The sequence below is a fragment of the Muntiacus reevesi genome, chromosome X, assembly GCF_963930625.1.
Source record: "Muntiacus reevesi chromosome X, mMunRee1.1, whole genome shotgun sequence".
Lineage (NCBI taxonomy): Eukaryota > Metazoa > Chordata > Mammalia > Artiodactyla > Cervidae > Muntiacus > Muntiacus reevesi.
The window spans coordinates 5,605,902-5,623,056 of NC_089271.1; the positions used below are offsets into that span (position 1 = coordinate 5,605,902).

General features: G+C 44.1%; 1 non-coding gene across 1 annotated transcript; it reads right to left on the minus strand.

Moving 5' to 3' along the window:
• Window positions 1–3,269: 3,269 nt before the first annotated feature.
• On the minus strand, window positions 3,270–3,341 carry TRNAC-GCA (transfer RNA cysteine (anticodon GCA)). Its single transcript has one exon. It is a non-coding gene; the product is annotated as a tRNA-Cys (tRNA).
• Between the last annotated feature and the right edge of the window lie 13,814 nt (window positions 3,342–17,155).

The window sequence follows — 17,155 nt, forward strand, 5'->3', positions numbered from 1 at the left end:
AGGGAGGTCCCCCAAATCAGTTTAATCACGGGATCCCATGGGATGTCTTGGGTAAAAGGGAAGAAATGGTGATTCAGCGGATGCTATCAGTCCAGACTTGGTGAGCTGAGGTGAGCCGACTCATTGGAAAAGACCCTGATGCTGGGAAAGACTGAAGGTGGGAGGAGAAGGGGACGACAGAGGATGAGACGGTTGGATGGCATCACTGACTCAGTGGACATGAGTTTGAGCAAACGCTGGGAGATGGTGAAGGACAGGAAAGCCTGGCGTGCTGCAGTCCATGGGATTGCAGAGAATCGGACATGACTGAGCCATTGAACGACAGTCACCAGCTCACGCTGGAACAGTAGTGACCAGCTCACCCTTATTTCTTTGATCCCGAGGAGGGACGATCCTTTGATGGGTAATAACCAAGTAGCACCTCATAAACAACAACGGGCACGATCCTTTTATGTCTCCTTGTGCATTTCCGGAAGCTTTGAGCAGTGCCTCGTGCGTGGAAAGTGCTCAATAAACGTACAGCCAAATGAGCTGATTTAAGTTGAAATTCCTGTCTCTCTAAAGTTCATAGTAGAGTGACAGTTTGGGCTACGAGAGCCCCAGGCGGCATCTGTCATCATGCAGGTAAGCATTCCTAATAAAGTTCAAACGCTGGAGGCATTTGCCTTCATTCCGAGCCTTCTGTGAGGGCTCATCTGCGGGTCCGGAGAAGCTGAGAAGTCTTGTCAGCGGGGACACACGTGAGTTCCTTCCGCCCTGAAATGTTACCCGCGGCCACGATCGCCCCTGAATAGGGCCTTTTGAAACCCGGGCTTCGAGCTACCCAGTACAGCATTGATACCATCAGAGCTTATGATCGAATTTCCCTCCCCCCAGAACTGACCCCCCGAGGCCAGTCAAAACAGCAGCAGCATGTTTCTTGAATGAATGAGAACACGTTCTTTCATCAGAGGTGCTGAGTGCCTTTTGCAAGAACACAAAACGCTGATGCTTTCAATTGCATTTAACTTCTCTAATGTGATGATTGAATGTTCTGGCCTTTCTGACACACAGAAGTATTCACTTGTGTGTTGTGACACTTCAGATTTAAAACATGTATCTTTGTTTAACGCCATTTCACATTAAATAAGTGAAATAGATCAGCGTAACAGTTTATATCTAAGTTTCCTTTGGCTGAATTTCCTTGAATTCTAGCGAAACATTTCCCACTGAATTTGTTTTTTTGTTCAGTCGCTCACTCGTGTCCGACTCTTTGCGACCCCATGGACGGCAGCACAGCAGGCCTCCCTGTCCTTCAACATCTCTAGGAGTTAATTCGTATTAACTTGGATAATAAAAATACAACCTATAGGGACTTCCCTGGAGGTGCGCAGTGGTTAAGATTTTTCCCTCCAATGCAGGGAATGTGCGTTCGACCCCTGGCGGGACCTGAGATCCCACGTTCGTCACGGCCAAAAAACCAAAACAGAAAACAGAGATGCTATTGTAACAGATTCAGCAGAGTTTAAAAAATGGTCTACATGAAAAAAATCTTTAAAAAAAAAATCACCTGTATTTCTTGCTGAGGAAATGTACCTATGTGTGTTACTGAAAACAGAGTCCCTTGGCAAATGTTATTAATTATCCATACAAAGGTAAACACAGGGGTGGATGAAGGACTTAATGAGAGGGGAGAAGTGAAGAATGTGAACAGATTGTGTTTCAGAGTGGTACAGATAAACAGAAAGATCAGATGGAGTAGCAGCATTCTGAACTAGTGCTCAAAGGTGATGCTCAGAGAGACTAGAAATGGGTGGAAAGAGAATCGGGGGTTTTCATGTGGGAGATCGCTGCTTCCCAAGGTGGGGGTGAAGCTTGGAGCAGCGGTGGGGGTCATGCTTTTGGAGAAAGGCGTGGCAACCCACTCCAGTATCCTTGCCTGGAGAATCCCCATGGACAGAGGAGCCTGGTGGGCCACAGTCCACGGGGTCGCAGAGAGTCAGACAGGACTGAAGCGACTTAGCAGGCAGCACGTCGCGGTTTAGTTGCCGTGGTCCTTGGGGGAATTCCGCAGCCACTGAGATGCTCCATAGACCAGGGCCTCAGACGCATACGACTTCTGAATGACCCACAGGGTCCACTTGTATATGGTTCTCCAAAGCCCACAGCTGACTTTTTGATTCGTAGATACCCAAGGCTTGCTGTTTGCGGTTCTGCTGTGTACTGAGGATTGCAGGCACGCAGCCTGCAGGTGGTTAGAAGAGATATTTTACTTTCTTTTGCTGAGACTCTCCCTGGGTGTCGTTGTGCAGTGCTTGAGAGAAATGTCTTCATTTTTGGTACTGCCCCTTGCAATCTGAGTTGTGAGTAGATAACACATGTAGCTGCTGCTCCTGATAGCATGTATTTACGGTAGATTTGTAACGATGCACTAAACTTACCTGATTTCAGAATATAAATTTTTTCTCAAAAGTATCATTATTCATTTCGACAGTATCTTTCACCTCCTATATCTAAGCTGTTCTTTAGAAATAGGAACAAGCATACGACCTCATTCTGCATTCTGTTGTCACTGTGCCCAAATATTTGCATGTTTAAAAACAGAATCATGACAAATTATAGTATCTTCTTTTCTGCTCTATATTGCAATGGGCATTGTTTCCTATAAACTTGATCATAATGTATGTGAACATGAAAGTCGCTCAGTCGTGTCCTACTCTTTGTGACCACATGGACTATACAGTCCATGGAATGCTCCAGGGTAGAAGACTGGATTCAGTTGCCCTTTCCTTCCCCATGGGATCTTCCCCACCCAGGGATCAAACCCAGGTCTCCCACCTTGCAGGCGGGTTCATTACCATCTGAGCCGCCAGGGAAGCCCAAGAATACTGGAGTGGGTAGCCTGTCCCTTCTCCAGCAGATCTTCCCAACCGAGGGATCGAACCGGGGTGTTAATTTTATTTCAGAAGAGTTCAGAAAGTGCGATGAAATATTTATGGTACAGAGAAGGGGTGGTCCTGAGAAAAGAAGGATGAAGGACATGGGAGCAACGAGTTCATGGGTCCATTTCTGGTTTTTAACTCCGACAAAGTTAGCTGAGGTACCCACTTAAGACAACCGGCTATATAGTACTGTGTTAGAATAAGTTTGTATTGAAAGTCAAAGTGTCACTCGCTCAATCCTGTCTGACTTTGCAACCCCATGGACCGTAGCCCACGAGGCTCCTCTTTCCTTGGGATTCTCCAGGCAAGAATACTGGAGTGGGTAGCCTGTCCCTTCTCCAGCAGATCTTCCCAAGCCAGGGATCGAACCTGGGTCTCCTGCACTGCAGGCAGATTCTTTACCAGCTGAGCTACCAGGGAAGCCCTGCTTTTCACACCGATACTTAATGCATAAAAAACAAACATGGAAAATAAAGAAAAAAGTTTTTAATCTTATAGTACACCACGTTGAAAAGAATAGTACTGTGCTACCAGCTCCATCACCACCGGTTTTACACGCACTTCGAGACATCCTGGGCTTGAAATAAAGTGAAATAAAGATACTGTGTTACTCTATACAGTACTGCCTAAAGGAAATCAACCCTGAGTATTTACTGGAAAGACTGATGCTGAAGCTGAAACTCCAGTTCTTTGGTCACCTGATGCAAAGAACGGACTCATTGGAAAAGACCCTGATGCTGGGAAAGATTGAAGGCGGGAGGAGACGGGGACAACAGATGATGAGATGGTTGGGTGGCATCACCGACTAGCTGGACATGAGTTTGAGCAAGCTCCGGGAGTTGGTGATGGACAGGGAAGCCTGACATGCTGCAGTCCACGGGGTCACAGAGAGTCGGACACGACCGAGGAGTGAACAGCGGCAAGAATGACAGTATAGTACCATACGATAAAGCTCAACCGTTCGCAGAGGATGCAGGCCTGTGACAATGTGCGCCAGACGTGGAAACTAACTGATGTAACTGGATACTCGAGTACATGGTCGCATCTTTCAAAGACTGCAACTTGAAAGTTTATATGTAGGGGACTTTTTTGATACAGCATTTTTTTTTTGTAAACCTAAATCAAAATCATAAAATTAAAAAAATAATTTAAAAATTTTATTATTTCCAAAGCTGTCTCCTATAGTGTAGGCACGGATGACTGACACACTTCCTCCTTAGGAGGAGCTCACATGTTGTTTCGAGTGAAAATATGTAAACACTGATATAGGGGAAGACAGTTGGCTCAAATGTTTAAGAATGGAATTCAAATTTGTAAGAAATACGACCGGTAACCTTCCTAAATGCACTGATTCTTAACGGGTTCGGATAACCTCTGTAAGTTTCTAAAATCTTCTGATCTAATTTAGATCGTTATTGTTCAGTCGCTCAAATCGCGTCTGACTCTTGGCAACCCTGTAGACTGCAGCACGCCAGGCTCCCGTGTCCATCACCAACTCCAGAAGCTTGCTGAAACTCATGTCCACTGAGTCAGTGATGCCATCCAACCATCTCATCCTCTGCCGCCCCCTTCTCCTCCTGCCCCCAGTCTTTCCCAGCATCAGGGTCTTTTCCAGTGAGTTGGCGGTTCGCGTTAGGTGGCGCAAGTATTTGGCCAGGTTTATATATAATTATACAAATATGTGGGCTTCCCTGGTGGTTCAGCTGGTAGAGAATCCACCTGCAATGTGGGAGACCTGGGTTGGTAAGATCCCCTGGAGAAGGGAAAGGCTACGCACTCCAGTATTCCTGCCTGGAGAATCCCATGGACAGAGGAGCCTGGCGGGCTACAGTCCATGGCGGGTCAGCAAGAGTCAAACAGTACTGAGCAACTCAGCACACACACCTATATTTACAGTTACTCTGTATCATTATAATAGAAAATGAATCTTTTCCTCCACTGGTTGAAAGATGAAAAACCCTTCGCCTTGAAGACATCAGACACCCATCTGTGCTTTCTTCTTGACGTTTTGCATTTTTAATTAAACTCCCCAAGGCGTTCAGGATTCAGGTTAGTGTTTCATATGCTGTCAACCTCTGAATCTTTTACTTTGCTGAGATAGCTATCCAGTTGTCCTGATAACATTTCTTGCACAGTTCTTTCTGTCTTAACAAGATAGTTCTGAGTCATTAATCCTCCTCTCCCTCTCCCGCCAAGGAGTTATGTTTTATGCATTTTACCAGTTTCAGCTAAGGAACATACTGATGAAAGCCTGATGAAAGTCCTCACAATAGAATGCGTATGGGCTTGTCTGCATGGTCTCTGTCACTCCCTGATTATTCACTTTTATTAATGCTTCTTGAATTTGATAGATGAGAAATGCCTCATTATTTTGGTTATGATGTTGAGGTTAAATTGTTTTAAATTTGGCTACGGAACCTTTTTAAAAGCTATTTTTTTCACGATGTATTAAGTTGTTTTACTTTCTTATTTTTGGCTGCCCTGGGTCTTGGGAGACCCGCGTGGGCTTTTTTCTCTAGTCTCGGTGAGTCGTGGCTGCCCTCTAGTTGCAGTGTGCGGGCTGCGGTGGCCTCTCATGTCGGGGAGCGCGGATTCTAGGGCACAGGCTCAGTAGCTGTGGCACGCGGCCCTCGTTGCATGTGGGGTCTTCCCGGACCAGGGATGGAGCCCGTGACTCCTGATCTGGCAGGCAGATTCTGAGTCTGCCAGAACTCTGAGCCACCAAGGAAGCCTACACACCTATTTATCTTGCTGAACAAAATTTGACAGCACGTTCCTAGGGATTTTTTGAATATTCTGAGCTTATTTAAAGGTATTGGAACATCTATCTTAGCTTGGACTGCCACAAGAAACTATGGTAGGCTGGACGGCCTTAACAACAAATTTATTTCTCACAGTTCTGGAGGCTGGAAGCTCTCGATCAGGGTTGCCAGCGTGTTCAGGTTCTTGGTGGGGGCACTCTTCTTGGCTCAAATTTTATTGTTCCGAAAGGTATCAGCGAACACTGTACTTTATCCTTAGCTCATTGCCTTTAGTGGGATGTTTGAAACTTGACCCTTTGTAAGGAGATTAGCAATTTGTGCCATTAATATTTTAACTATTCCTATGAATCATTGTTATCAATTAGTTTTGTGTTTATTTGCCTGTTAGGTGAAATGGGACATTGTATATGTATTTTCTTATCTGTGACTTTTACATTGATGAACTTCAGAGTTTTTAAGCCTAATATAATAGCTTACGTGGGCTTCCCTGGTGACCCAGATGGTGACGAATCGGCCTGCAGATGCAGGAGACCCGAGTTCAATTCCTGGGTTGGGAAGGTCCCCCTGGAGAAGGGAATGGCAACCCGCTCCAGTATTCTTGCCTGGAGAATCCCATGGACAGAGGAGCCTGGCGGGCTACAGTCCATGGGGTCGCAAAGAGTCAGACATGACTGAGGTGCTAACACACACATAATAGTTTATCTATGTACAGTTGTAATTCTGCCGTATTTTCTCATGTATGACTTGCATTGTTGCAGTTTCTTGTGTGTGGGTTTATGTACCCACTCCCCCACATTTGCTGTTTTTTGTTTTTTTTTTTAATGTCGTTCTTTCCATAGAATTTCTAGAATGCTTATGATTCTGTGGTCTTTCTACTGAAGGTTACCTTCATATTTTAAAGAATACACTTCTGTCGTCACCATCATTAATAAAGCTTTACTCTTTGGTGTTCTTGTATTTCCTCGGTCTTCCCAGTTCTTAGGGATCATTTGCGTTCTGTACAGGTTCGCATCTGAATTCTTACTAAATGATCGTGTCACGTTGATTTTCCACAATTATTTGTATATTTCTGTGAAGTTTTATGACCATATAAATAACACGTGTGTGGTGCTTCTTCTGTTACAAGGTTTCCACCTTGGCACAATTCTTTTCATTTCCACTTTTCTGTTCTTGAGTTCGGGTTTATTGGTATGTGGGCGGTTAGCGTAATTTGCTTTCCACGGACGGTGTGCTCCCAATCTGCTTGGTGTCCTGAAATGATCTCTCCTTGTTCCTTTTCCTGAATGACAAGTAAAAAAATCTTGGATCGTGGGGCAGAACATTCTCGGATCGTGAGCTGTTTCCTCAAGAGCTTAGTAACTTGGCTCTAAAGTCTTTGGTACTTAATATGTAGGGGCAGAGTTTTGAGCCAGTCTGAGTTGGTTCTTTTGATATATATTTTTTTTCTTTTTTTTACCATTTAAAAAATTTTTTAAATGTTGGTGAGGTCTGCCACCTTTGAAACACATGCATTTTGTCGGGTTGGGTTGGGGTCTGGGACGTACAGTCATTGTGTTCTGCAGGAAGCAATCTCCACACCATTCTGAATTCCAGCTCAGGAAAATCCCCCATTCCCACCTCAGCCCTCTCCTCTCCTCTGTGTATTCCTTCTTTTCGGAGGCGTTCTGTATCCTTGTCATATCCCCTCTTTCCTGCGTGCGTGAAAGTGCGTGCTAAGTCGCTTCAGTCGTGTCCGACTCTGTGATCGAATGGACTGTAGCCCGCCAGGTTCCTCTGGCCATGGGATTTCCCAGTCAAGGATATGGGAGTGGTGTTGCCAAGCACTCCTCCAGGGGATCTTCCAGACCCAGGGATCGAACCTGCAACTCTTAAGTCTCCTGCATTGGCAGACGGGTTCTTTACCACTGGGGCCACCTGGGAAGCCCTCTCTCTTTCCTAGAGGGTGCCAAGGTTTGTCCCCTCTCTCAGTATCTTGCTTCTTTGCATAGTTTTTTCTTTGTGCGTTTTGTTTTCTGTCTTTTTTTATTTTTCTCATCCTGCTTTTTGGCATTGTTATTAATAATTCTGCTTTGTATTTGGGTGTCACGATCCCTGATGGATATAGAAGGACTTGGCAGGGGGAGAGGGGTGGACCAGCAGACTGGTATCTCACAACCTGCTTCTTCACAGTATTTCTTCCTCGAGGAATAGCGGCAGTGGACTCTGAACTACGCATAATACAGCCACTCTGCAGGGTCTTTTGATTTATGACTTGTCTCCAGGAATTGTGAGAATTGAATGAAGCCGAAGAGCAGCCAGCAGACTCCCCAGAATACCAGCTCCTGAGCCAAAGAAATTAGATTGGAAGAAGGTAGTCAGTTAATGCCCGTTTTTTACACAACATTCTGAAGTGACCGAAGAATTGTAATTGGTCTCCCCCTTGAAGCAGAAGCAGTGTCTTCAAGTGGAGAGATAACTGAAAAAGAAAACACTCTTTCCGTTAAACAAAAAGACTTCTGGCTGACCCTCAAGCTCTGCTGCAGTTGACAGTCGGCTGAAATATTCTGTTTCAGTCATGTGAAATCCTGCAGATTCATAATGTATGGGACAGCTCGGCAAACTCGAGACAGACATTGTAATTCTATCCACGAGGCTAAAACTTTGTCCTTACCAAGGATGAGTGGTTACTTAACCTAGTACGACTACCCAATCAGCTAGAATATTATGTTGCATGCGGGGAATACATTTCTTACATCAAACACAGAAGAATATGCACATGGCTGTTTGTACTAACATATTTTTCCTTCATGTCAGAAAGAAAAAAATTAGAAAATATAACATAGGTAACTTCTCCATTGTATTTTAATGTCGTTCAATCAATAATATGCCCTGGTACTGATTCTAAGCCTGATTAGAGAGAGCTTCCTCTTTGTTTTTAATTGATAACAGAGGTATGAGGTTTTTTTGTGTATTTGTAACATAGTTTATGCAGCCACTTTGCTGTGTATGGGCATTTAAGTTTCAGGTATTTTGCAGTTACAAATGATGATGCAATGAATAACTTTGTTCGACCTGTGTTTTTGTTTCCTTGGAAGAATCCTCAGGGTAGATTCCTAGAAGTAGGATTAATGAGATATCTTTTTATTTGTTTATTTGGCTGCATCCAGTCTTAGTTGCAGCATGCTGGATCCAGTTCCCCAACCAGGGATCAAACCCAGGCCCCCTGCATTGGGAGGTGGAGTCTTAACCCCTGAACTCCCAGAGACGTCCCTTAATGGGCAGTCTTTACTGTATTGCTGTTGTTGAGTGGCAGAGTCGTGTCTGACTCTTTTTCACCCCATGAACTGTAGTTCACCAGGCTCCTGAGTCCTTCAGCATCTCACGGAGTTTGCTCAAATTCATGTTCATTGAGTCGGAGATGCTATCTAAACATCTCATCCTCTGTATGGTTTCTTTTAAATGTGATAAGGTCTATTTTTAAAGTGATATATATAGAATATGTATTTATCCTCCACTTAATAGAGAATGCACAGACATAGTTAGGGCATAAATATGTGTGTGTGCTAAGTCGCTTCAGTTGTGTCCCTACTCTGCGACCCCATGGGCTACAGCCCGCCAGGCTCCTCTGTCCCTGGGATTCTCCAGGCAAGGGTCCTAGAGTGGGTTGCCATGCCCTTCTCCAGGGGATCTTCCGGACCCAGGCATCGAACCTGCATCTCATTGTGTCTCCTGCACTGACAGGCAGGTTATTTATCACTGGTGCCAACTGGGAAGCCCTAAATATGTTATAGATATACCCTATTATTAGATTATGTGTGGTGGCCATATAGCTTCATTTGGTTTTAGGTAGCTACCTAACTGTTTTGACTTGCTTACCTCTGGAGATTTTTCTTGCCTGTTCTGAGAACAGTTTGGTGAGAGAGCTTTCAGCGGTTGTGAGACTTTTCTTTTTTTTTTTTTTTTTGCTCAAAGGTATTTCAGCCAGAAGTTAGAAATTCCAGGAGTCATGTTTGCAGGCCTGGCTGCGATCTCTTAAGAGCTCTGTGATCTGGGGCTGGGTCGTTTCTTAACCTTGTTTCCGTGAGCGTGTCTCGGAAGTCCCAGTGTCTGCCTCATGCGGTCATTAGCCGTGGCTCCAGCGCTTGTGAGCGTTTGGTGACTAGTAACCGCCATTGGCATTTGCCGAGACGAGAAAGGCGTTTCTGAGATGACAAGGCAGCTGATGGCTTGTGCAGGAGCGGTTTAGTAAACTGTAGAAGAGTGAAACGTGGATGCTGAGGGGTCTCATTACCAAGGAGACCCAGTAGAGTGTGGTGAGGCATAGATGTGGCTGGATTACAACCCCCTGCTTCCGCCCGGCCGACACTCACCTCTCCTATGGGTCTTGCAGCTTCTTACCCATAAAGGTGAACTTCAGATGTGCAGGCTTCCAAAAGCCACTTAGTCTGGGTGGTTCCTCTTCACCACCAGTGGTCTTCCTCAGAACTTTTCTCCACCACATCTTGACCCTCCGGCCTCCACATTTCCTGTCTTCTTTGCACCCAGGTTGAGTCTCCAGATGTCGAATTTTTGCAGGCCTGTGTCTGTATTCTCAATCCGGTTTTCCCCTGAGGTTCTTGACTTGGGTTCAACCCCCGTGGTTCTCTGTGACCTGAAACACGGTGTTCGTTTGCACTGAAACATCTGAGATCTGATGTGTTTCAGGGGAGCAATGTTTCCAAGGTACAGGCCATGACTTTTGATATATAGATGCTAATATGTAAAGCAAGAATGGTTGTATATGAGAAAGAAGAATTTTATTAGCAGTGACGGGTTAAAAACCTGTTATTTCATACACATTTAAGGTAGCAATCAAGGGGTGGTGGTGGTTTCGTCACTCAGTCGTGTCCGACTCTTGTGACCCCGTGGACTGTAGCCCGCCAGGCTCCTCTCTGTCCATGGGACTCTGCAGGCAAGAATGCTGGTGTGGGTTGCCATTTAAGCATAATACGTCAGTTTGGATCAAGGAAAAAGAGCTGAGGTTGCCTGAAAATGGGAAAAACTAATATATTTTTAAAACATTCTACTTATTGAGACGTGTGTAAATGAATTTGCTTGTTGTTTTAAAACTCGATCATAGATAAGCCCCACTTTAAAGAAACTTATTGGTCAGAACCCCACTCACTGTTAGTTACGAGTGATCTTAGACCATTATATGGCCCTGCATAGTTCCTTTTTTATTTTTAAATTAAAAAACCACTTGAAAGTCATCATTGGTTTAAATCTGTAAGCAAAGCAGTAGCAATGGGCTTCAAGCAGCCGTTATCGGAACACCCTGAAGATGAAAGGGAATACGTGCACACCTTTGTGTTGAGATGGTAGCTTAACCTTTTGAGAGTGACATAGTGAAGATCAGTAAGGAGTTACGAGGCCTCCTTGGTGGCCCAGTGGCTAAGACGCTGCGCTCCCAACGCAGGGCACCCGAGTTCAATCCCGTCAGGGAACTAGACCCCACATGCCACAGATAAGACCCTGCATGCCGTCACTAAAGATCCCAGAGGCTGCCACCAAGATCACAGGTCCTGTGTGCTGCAAGTGAGACCCAGTGCACCCAAATAAAGAAATAAATGTTAAGAATAGATAGTTGTACAAGCGCTGTTAAAAATTAAAGAGAAATCTATCTTTATTCCGGATTTTCTTTTTCACAAAGTCGAGAGTCTGGCTGGAAGAGCAGAGAGCTTCTCTGTATTACTGAACAACAAAAAAACCTTTTCTCATAGCTCCGAAGATCAGTGACCTATAGCCTGTAGTCTAGAATATGTTTCTTATCGACAGACACTTACCAGACTATTGGCTTCAGAAAAATTTTTTGTTTGCCTACGTTTTTAAAACACGTTTAGTAAAAGAGGTTGGCCACTAGCTTTGGAGACAGTCTATCTCAATGACCTCACTGATGTAGTTAAACTTAAGATAACCAGCTTTTTTTTTTCTTGGTAAAAATATGTTTTCAATATAGTTTTATTGAAAGTTTATAAGGCAACTTGCACATGTAATCAAATGCAGGATCTTAGTTTTTCATGTTAAGTCCCAGTAACACATGTTTTTGTTCACTCACAAAGTTGTGTCTGGCTCATTGTGACCCCACGGACTACAGCACGCCAGGCTTCCCCATTCCTTCACCATCTCTTGAAGTTTGCTCAAGCTCATGTCCGTTGAGTCATTGATGCCATCCAACCATCTCATCCTCTGTCGCCCCCTTCTCCTCCTGCCCTCAATCTTTCCCTGCATCAGGGTCTTTTCCAGTGAGTCAGCTCTTCACATGAGGTGGCCAAAGTCTTGGAGCTTCAGCTTCAGCATTAGTAACAAATGAGGGAAATGATACAAAGAAGACATTTTCTGACCAGTGGCAAATCGAGAAGTACAAGTTTTCATTGGTTGATTGCATGACTGAGTGATCATCATCCATCCATCTATTAATCCATCCATCCATCCATCCATCCACCCACCCCTCCATTCTTTCTTTGATTAATTAAAATATTTTCAGTCATGACATCATATATCAATGACAGCATATATCAATGACAGCATGTATCGATTACAGCTGACTGTCAGGGATTATCTTAGGTTTTGAAAAAAGAAAGAAAAGTAAGACACTCTTTTTAGATCAGTTATTCTGAAGGTGATCCCTTGGGAGTGTCTATACATCATAAAGATTTCTTTTGATTCCCCATGTAACCCCATCACTTCATGGCAAATAGATGGGGAAACAATGGAAAAAGTGAAAAGCTTTGTTTTCTTGGGCTCCAAAATCACTGTAGATGGTGACTGCAGCCATGAAATTAAAAGATACTTGTTCCTTGAAAGAAAAGCTATGACAAATCTAGACAGCTTGTTAAAAAGCAGAGACATTACTTTGCTGACAAAGGTCTGTCTAGTCAAAGCTATGGTTTTTCCAGTAGGCATGTGTGGATGTGAGTTGGACCATAAAGAAGGCTGAGGGCTGGAGAACTGAAGCTTTTGAACTGTGGTGTTGGAGAAGACTTGAGAGTCCCTTGGACTTTAAGGAGATCCAACCAGTCCACCCTAAAGGAAATCAGTCCTGAATATTCGTTGAAAGGACTGATGCTGAAGCTGAAGCTCCGATACTTTGGCCACCTGATGCAAAGAGCCGACTTATTGGAAAAACCCTGATGGTGGGAAAGATTGAAGGCAGGAGGAGAAGGGGGTGACGGAGGATGGGGTGATTGGATAGCCTCACTGACTCAATGACCTTGAGTTTGAGCAAACTTCAGGAGATGGGTGAAGGAGAGAGAAGCATGGCGTGCTGCGGTCAGTCCATGGGGTCGCAAAGTATTGGACACGACTGAGCGACTGAAGAACAGCAATAATCACACCTTTTGCATCTGCTGCGTCTTCCTAAAACACGAGGCTTGCTGCAAGGGCTAGTCCACTCACTAGCTTGGATGGGGAACTGGCTGTTTTACGTGACACCGTAGCCACTCTCCTTGCTGGGCGGAGCAGTGAGAGAGAGACGTCTGGCCCGGTGAAGATGGAGGCCCCTGAGTAACTCTTGGAAGGACATGACGTGTTACCAGTCTGCAGCTGTCCGGGGAGACCCACGGTCAGCCCAGGCTGGAGGCTGCAGTGCAGGCCCAGCTCTGCCAGCAATAATGAAGTATTTTGCTTTTGAAAGGGACCCGTGGAGAGCCCTCTGCAGGGGTGGAAGGGGAGAGAGGCTGGTTTTATTGTAAAGTTGAGCTGGCAAAGGGGCACATGGGAGGGGGCCCCCTGGACCAGTGGTGAGCTGCAGGCATGGAGGGGGAGAGGGGTGAGCTCCAGAGCAGTCGTGGCAAAAATTGAGGCCTCACAGCGCCGCCCCGCCAGCCTCAAGACACGGCTCCAGGAAAAAGACCGAAACCCCTTACGTGGCTGCTGCGTTCGTTCGACAGGTTGGAACCTTCATGGTGTGTGTGCATGCTGAGTCGCTCAGTCATGTCTGACTTTGCGACCACATGCACTGTATTCTGCCAGGCTCCTCTGTCCATGGGATTCTCCAGGCAAGGATACTGGAGTGGGTTGCCATGCCCTCCTCCAGGGGATCTTCCTGACCCAGGCATCAAACCCGTGTCTCTTATGTCTCCTGCATTGGCAGGCGCGTTCTTTACCACTAGCTCTACCTGGGAATCCCAATCTTCATGATAAAGTCTCCTTTTAAGATTAAAAATATATAGGCCTGTAACACATTTCGTGGACAGGGAGGCCTGGCGGGCTGTGGTTCATGGGGTTGTGAAGAGTTGGACACGACTGAGCGACTGAACTGAACTGAACTGAATATATTTCTGTTCCTTTTCAAGCCACCAATAGAGCTATGGGTGGACTCCCTGTGTCTCCCAAGCGCAATAGCAAATAAATCCTAGGAGTAGAGTGATTCAGTTATTTAACACGTGATTGAAAATTTGGCTTTCCGAGTCAAGCTTTCAGGGGTTTGCAAAAATGTCTTATAGAATAGTGTCAGTTCTCAGACTGGCATTTAGGAAATGTCATTTCCTATTTTTCGTAGGTATTTGTGAAGATGCCTTGGGTGAGTTATAAACTTATTCAAACCATGATTTTGGGAAACTATTGTGATTGCTTTCAAGTGTTATTTCAATAAAATATTTCATGCTTGTATATATTTATATATATATGATGTATATAATAATATATCATTATCTATATTACATTATGCAATGTAATATAGATAATTATATATTGGTGTAATGCATATATAATTATATTATAATATATTATATTGTCTAATATATATAACTTAAATTTCATGTTTATATATATAATTTTATATATATATAAATTCAATTAACAGTCATTACTTCACCACATCTGCCAGACTTTCTGTGCCCAGAATGATTTTTGGCTGCATATCATAAAATAAAATCCATCATAAAAGATTAGGCCACTCATGATATTCTAAAAATCTTCTATATAAGGACACTATAAAAGAGGAGAGAATCCAAAAATGATTGAGGGAGGGGAAGTGTGTTTAGCTAAGTGAACTGTTAAAGAGGAGTGCTCCCAAGGGTGTGGGTGAATTCGGTGTCAATTCGGTGTGTTTGCCGAAAGCACGCTGGCTTGGAGGCACACCCTGTAAGTGGTTTAATATCTTGGATCTTCCCCATGCAGTTCTGGGGGCCTCAGTCTCCTCATTTAAAGGCAGAAGTGCTGTTGGCCATTTTCCTAGATTGCAATCTTCCCCATCCCGTCCTTGGGTGCCAACCCAGCTCTCTGGAGGAGCACCCATCTGGCTCCAGGCTCTCCTATGTCGTCACCAGGCAGGAAGACCCTTCAATGAACGCGTGAAGGAAACTCGCAAACATTTGTTAGCTTGGAGAAGTGTCTGTTGAAATAATTTTCACATAAGTTAACTTTGAAACGTTCTAACTGTGCGGTGTAGCGATTCCCTACCTCAGCATTACAAACATAAAAATTATAGTGTGTTTCATATGGTGCCTTTCAGTCGGGTGTTTAGAACTGCATTTGGCTTCATGAAATTTGGACTTTTTATGATCGTCGTCACAGTAGGAAATCTCAAGGGAATCGTTTTACGATATGTATTTCACTTCTTACAGCTCGGCTGCTAAGCATGTAATGTCCACTTAACGTTTAACTCTCTGAATTAAGTTCAAATATTTTCAAAACCCTCTTTGTGTTCTAATTGTTCTTGGCTTCCACCGCTTATACCAAAGCCAGGTAGCATAGAAAAAGGAGTCTCAAAGAAAATTCAGAAAATGCTCGATTAGCCAAATGGTTTCTCCTTCGTTTAGCTGACAAATGCTCTTATGTTTTGCCAAAAGTTGAAACAAAATTCCATTGTCCTTTAATACATCTCTTTTTGGTCACTCGATTAAATGTTATACGTTCTTCCTGTGCATTAGAAGAGCGGGAAGTGTTTACGTGAGAAAAACAGGGATCCATGCCCCAGTTTCCACATTTTCAGAGTGCTGTAGCAACAAATTCTGGAGAAAGGGCATGGCAACCCACTCCAGGATTCTTGCCTGGGAAGTCCTCTGGACAAGGGAGGCTGGCGGGCTACAGTCCACGAGGTTGCAAAGAGTCGGGCATGACTTGGCAACTAAACCACCACCGCCACCAGCACCAAAGCAGCAAACTCTGGAATTATACAAGGAGGAAAATCATAGATTCCCCTGGCTCATGAAGTCTTGGTCCTCATTTTCACGGACTTCAGTGGGAGAGCAGGCAGAAGAGGCAAAGAGAATAGCACGTAGGTGTAACTTTTAATTTCTGGAAGTCTGTATCTCATCGGAGTAGAGATTACAGAATGTTGTATTTGGAAGGAATTTAATTTTTCCAATCCAGCTGACTACGCAATTCATAGATCCTCTCATCAAGAAACCTGCGAGACGCCTTCATTAAAGATTAAGGAACTCATTCCCTTCTGAGTCACTTCTAGCTTTGCCCAGATGGAAAGTTCCTACTTGTTCTGAAACAACAGATCTCTCTGAAGTGTCTCTGCCTGATTTCTCAGGAGGTCTTCACCAGCAACACCGAACAGCTTTTAATGAAGCAACTTGTGTGATTCGGGGTCTTCCCTGGTGGCTCAGATGGTAAAGAATCTGCCCTCAATGCAGGAGACTCGCGTTCAATCCCTGGGTTGGGGAGATCCCCTGGAAGAGGGCATGGCCACCCACTGCAGTATTCTTGCCTGGAGAATCCCACGGACAGGGGAGCCTGGCGGGATATATAGTCCATGGGGTGGCCAAGAGTTGGACATGGCTGGGCAACTAACACAACTCCACAACGCTGTGATTGGGGGATTGTTACTGTGTCTCCTCTCCAGGTCTGGGCTGGAGTTTCTAGCTCTCTTTTCCAACGGAGGACTTTCTGTATTCCAGCTGTGAAGGTCACCCTTTCGAACATCTGTCCACATTCTTCATAACCGTGTTGAATGCGTCAGATGGCTCAGAACCGAGAACAACGCCCTCGGGGTAGTCTAAACGTGAGGAATGGAGCTATTCCTTATTTATTGTCCTCGTGTTCATGGATTCGTTAATGAAGTCAGAATTGCACTAGCGTTTGATATATTTACACTGTTGATTTATACTGAACTCATAGTGAAGTAACTTTTTTAAAATAATTTTTATATGCGACTCTCACACATGTAATATTTATGGATTTCTCTTTTTTAATCATAAGTTTGAGGCTTTATATATTTCATCATTATGTTAAAGTAATATCTGTGAGTAAAATAATGTTTAGGAAAATCGAGTCAAAAATACTTACAAAGGTGCAAGATTGACGGAAGAGTTTTTTTTATCTTTGTTGTTATTTTTTAAACTAAATTTAATTGGAGAATAAGTACACTATTGTGATTTTTTTTTTTTGGCCATACAGCAATGTAAATCGGCCATAGGTATATATGTGTCACCCCCATCCTTTTTTATTGTTACTTTTAAAATTCATTAATTTATTTTAATTGGGAGATTATCACTTTACAGT